The sequence below is a fragment of the Neovison vison genome, chromosome 4 (assembly GCF_020171115.1).
Source record: "Neovison vison isolate M4711 chromosome 4, ASM_NN_V1, whole genome shotgun sequence".
Lineage (NCBI taxonomy): Eukaryota > Metazoa > Chordata > Mammalia > Carnivora > Mustelidae > Neogale > Neogale vison.
The window spans coordinates 160,476,415-160,481,787 of NC_058094.1; the positions used below are offsets into that span (position 1 = coordinate 160,476,415).

Here is a 5,373-nt window from a genome sequence, read left to right on the forward strand (position 1 = left end):
AATCCTAAAAGGACATCTCATCTCTACAAAGTAGGTATCATTGTCTATTTTACTGATAAGAAATGTGAAGTCCTGAAAGGTAAGATGATTGGTCGAAGTCATACAGATAGTTACTTCTGAAAACCAGATTGAATCCATACCCTTCTGGCTCCAGAATTTGTTCTTTTTCACTACAACATGGAGGTTTTCAGTATATCGTTAAAGTGCCACTTTCTAAATTAACCTCATTATGAGGTACGGCACTGGACTTGAGTATTCGCATGAGCTTTAAGATCTACTGTGATGATAATGTTTTGGGTGTGGTTGTCCATTCCGTCACAGGTGGAAAGCACAACTGTCATGGCAAATAGATAAAATCACATTTGAATCATACAAATTAAAGCAAATTTTGGAGAAGACTTCCTAACTGCCCTGACAACTGTCACCTTTCCTTTTCTGCCTCTGGCCGGTGCCTCCCTTCATTCATGATTTCCTTTTCTCTTATTACCATGCAATAGAAGCTTGATGTGTTGATCATACACTGTCGATTTCTTGGTAAATCAATGGAAAATACCTTTCTTCTGGACTGCTAGGTATTGATCAAGAAATAGAATACTTAAAGGAGAAGTGACCCCATATTATATTCACTGTCAGAGCCCTTTTGCATTTGGACACATAGGAGATGGTAAGTAAGCTCAAACTAAAAGAGAACATACTTATCTTATTGTAAAACAAAAACAAAAACAAAAACATTCTTCATGTGACCTATTCCTCACTTAGCAAAAAAGCCCACTTGACACTGGGAATTTTCTATTCTGGGGATTTGCACAATCTAGTTTATTTATTGCACAGAAATAAATACGCATAGATGGGGAATAAGAACTTGACGGAGGGGCGCCTGGGTGGCTCAGTGGATTAAGCCTCTGCCTTCGGCTCAGGTCATGATCTCAGGGTCCTGGGATCAAGCCCCACATCGGGCTCTTTGCTCACCGGAGAGCCTGCTTCCCCCTCTCTCTCTGCCTGCCTCTCTGCCTACTTGTGATCTCTGTCTGTCAAATAAATAAATAAAATTAAAAAAAAAAAAAAGAACTTGATGGAGTTTCTTGTTTAGTAGCAGTCTTATGAGAAAAGAGAACCCTTTTATTTCATTAAAAAATTTGCCTTTAAAACTTGTCTCTTCTAGCTTTTCAGATGGAATTTGAAAGGGATTATGATTATGGTAGAGGAGGGAATGATTTTTGGTTTGGTTAAGCATTAATGGATCAGCAGCATTTAATTACTCTGCCACAAATGCAGCAGAAGCAGCATTAAAACACATTTTGTGTGACTCACACTTTCATAAGGCTATATATTTTTTCATGTTTGTATAAGTGTGGATGTTGTTGATATTCCTTTTTTTTCTTTTTCACAAAATCTAAATCACACACAAATACACATGCTTATGTAAAGTAAACGAAAACCTGTGTTTTTCCTCACTGAGTTTACTTGAGAGAAGAAGGCCTCTAATATCTGAGAATAAGTCTTTGGCTTTTTTTTTTTTTAATGCAACTAATGATAGATTTTTAAGGTGCTAAACACGGACTTGAAAACTATATACTAACACCTGGACTTACTGAATATTTGCAAAACAATCAAGTTACACATCTATCTTTTGGAGAACCTGGCTACCACTAGAGAAACTTAGAACATTCTCCAGACACAGTAATAGCATGTATACCTAAAGATACCTTGAAAAACAAGAGTTTCAAGTTTCTGACCCTACCATACATCATGAAAATGATTTGGCCAAATGAGAGGCTTAAGTTAGTTAAGTTAGTGGGCATTAGTAAAGAAGATCTCCCAACAATGAAAACACGGAGTTCTAAATACCAGAAATCTCTCAACCACCAGTGGTTCTTAGCCCAGCTATCTATCAGAATTAGTGGGAGGAAGTATGTGTATGAATGCTTTCAGTAAACACTGATGACCTGTCCTTACTAGGTCTTTCGGAGTGAATCGCAGGCAACAATATTTTTTAAAAGCTCTCCAGAGAATCTGTGTGTGGCCAGTATTAAGCACCACAGATCTACATGATAATTTCTCAACACACTGCAAATTCTGGGGAAGTGTGAAATGATTTATTCCTTCATCAGAAGGTCTGATTTAAATATGGAAGGCAATCAGCAAGATTTGTTCACTGGCAATTTCATTAAGGCAGTGCTGCATGCGGGGTTAAGTGAAGGCTCCCTAGATGTTTTGCCAGACATCTGTGGCACCAGAAAGTGTGGAAACTTTTCAAAATGATATGTTTCCAGACTACAGAAGGTTTCTTCACTCAGGAGCGTGTGAAACAAGTGCTTCTGGGGGTCTAGGAAAGCTTTTCATATAAGGGCATTTAGTGGAGATGAAGCTAGGAAAGTTTTCTCCCTCTCTGTTTTTATTTTCTGAAATGTGTCAGTGACATCTGGACTGATTAAGGTATAATGACAGGCACATGAATGACCTGGAAATGATGTTTCCCCTAATGAAGGGCAGTTTGGGAAAAGCCCAGAGATCACACTTACCATCAAAATCCTGATGTTCATGTTCTCCAAAGCCAACCCTCCCATGGGTAATATCTTCTAGTTTCTTTTGATACAGTGGGTAATTTGCCACGTTGGGAAGCATGTTCTTTGCTCAGTTCGTCTGATCTGAAACAAGGATGGTGTGTGGGGTGGAACTGCTTTCAGGACACTGTGGCATTTTAGGGGAAAAAAAAAAAAAAGACCAGCCTGTGTAGCTCATTCTAATTTATCAAAAGCTGCCAGTCTTGGCTGCACTACAGATCTAGCAATTTACTTCAATGTAAACATTTTAATTACTACTTATAACATTTGGCTTTCATTAAAAGTTAGAGAAAAACTTAAAAAATTTTTTCATAAAGTAAATACTGGAAAACCCCTTTAAAAAGCCTGTGCCCCCAACACACACACACATACACACACACACACACATACACGGTTTTGATTTAAAGACAAAAAGAAAACTCAAACAGAAGAGGAACAAGAACAATAACAAGAAAAAGAGTGGGAGAGAGGGAGGGAAGGAAGGAAGGAGGCAAGGAAGAAGGAAGGCTTATTGAAAAGGAAGATAATAGAAAAGAAAAGGAAATTATATACCCCTATCTTAATACCACTCATAAAAATTAACTTGAAGTGGATTAAAGACTTCATAAGAAAGACTGGTATGTAAAACTCCCAGAAGAAAACATGGGAAGAAGCTCCCTGACATTGGTTTTGGCAATAAGTTTTTGGACATGATATCAAAAGCACAATCCATCTAAACAAAAATCAGTAAGAGGGACTACATCAAACTAAAAAGTTTCTACACAGAAAAAGAATTAGTAAAATTAAAAGGCAACCTATAGAACTGAGAAAATATTTGCAAACTACATATTGGGTGGAAGGTTAATATCCAAAATATATAAAGAACTCATACAACTCAATAATAACAGCAAAAAACAAATAATCTGATTAAAAATAGGCAGAGGACCTAAGTAGGTATTTTTCCAGAGAAGACATCCAAATGATCAACAGGTACATGAAGGAATGTTCAACATCACTAATTATCAGGGAAATGCAAATCAAAACCACACTGAAATAATCACTGCCCACCTATCAGAATAGCTATCACCAGAAAGATGAGTTAACAAGTGTTGGCGAGGATGTGGAAGAAAGGAAACCTTTGTGCACTGTGGGTGGGAATATAACTGGTTAAGTCACTATGGACAATATTACTGACGTTTCTCAAAAAATTAAAAATACAACTACCAGGGGTGCCTGGGTGGCTCAGTGGGTTGAATGGCCCTCTCTTGATTTTCAGCTAAGGTCACAATCTCTGGATTTGTGAGCCTGATGAGGGACTCAGTGATGGGTGCAGAGCCTGCATGGGATCCTCTCTCTTCCTCTCCCTCTGACCCTCCCCTCTCATGCTCTCTCTCTCTCAAAATAAATAAATATAAACAAACAAACAACTACCATATGATCCAGAAATTCCACTCCTGGGTATGTATCCAAAGGATATGAAAACAGGATTTTGAAAAGAAATCTGGGTGCTCTGCTCCTCCCTGTTTGACAGATAGCCACATATTCTGGTACACATATTCAGTACCAGTCACATGCCCAAGACAAGGTGGTGAAGATTGGAGTAAATGGACTTGCCTATATTGTGTACCTGGTCACCAGAGCTGCTTTGACATGTGGCAGAGTGGATACGGTCAGCATCAATGACCCTTTCATTGGCCTCAACTACATGATCTACATGTTCTAGTATGATTCCACCCTGGCAGCTTCCATGGCACAGTCAAGGCTGAGAACAGGAAAGTTGTTATCAATAGAAAGCCCATCTCCGTCTTCCAGGAGTGAGATCCTGCCAACACTAAATGGGGTGATGCTGGAGCTGAGTATGTTGTGGAGTCCACTAGGGTCTTCACCACCATGGAGAATGCTGGGGTTAACCTGAAGCATTGGGTCAAGAGGGTCATCATCTCTCTGCCCCTTCTGCTGATACCCCCATGTTTGTGATGAGTATGAACCAGGAGAAGTATGACAACACCCTCAAGATTGTCAGCAATGCCTCCTGAACCATTAATTGCTTGGCCCCTCTGGCCAAGGTTATCCATTTCAACTTCGGCATCATCAAGGGGACTCATAACCACAGTCCTTGCCATCACTGCCACCCAGAATATCACGGACAGCCCCTCTGGGAAGCTGTGGTGTGATGGCTGAGGGACTGCCTAGAACACCATTCCTTCTTCTACTGGCACTGCCTAGGCTGTAGGCAAGGTCATCCCTGAGCTGAATGGGAAGCTCACTGGCATGGCCTTCTATGTTCCCACCCCCAATATCTCAGTCGTGGATCTGACCTGTCACCTGGAGAAAGCTGCCAAATATGAAGACATCAAGAATCAAGTGAAGCAGGCACAACATAGCCCCCTCCAGGGCACCCTGGGCTATACCAAGTACCAGGTAGTCTCACATAACTTTAACAGTGATGGCCACTCCTCCACCTTTGATCCTGGGGTTGGCATTACTCTCAATGACCACTTCGTCAAGCTCATTTCCTCGTATGACAATGAATTTGGCTACAGCAACAAGGTGGTAGACCTTATGGTTCACATGGCCTCCAAGGGGTAAAGACCCTCTGGACCAGCCTAGCAAGAACAACAAGAAGAGAGAGGCCCTCAGCTGTTGGGGAGTCCTAGCCACAACTCATTCCCCAACATACTGAGTATCTCCCAATCTCCTTAGTTTCCATCCCAGATGCCCTGAAGAAAAGTAGGACTTGGGAAGCTCTACCTTGTCATGTACCATCAATAAGTATACTGTACCCAGCCAAAGAGAAGAAGAAGGAAGGAGGGGGGAGAAAAAGAAAAAG

The 5,373-nt window shown here is 40.6% G+C and overlaps 1 pseudogene; it reads left to right on the forward strand.

Moving 5' to 3' along the window:
* Positions 1 to 3,206: 3,206 nt before the first annotated feature.
* On the forward strand, positions 3,207 to 5,132 carry LOC122905410 (annotated as a pseudogene).
* Positions 5,133 to 5,373: the final 241 nt, after the last annotated feature.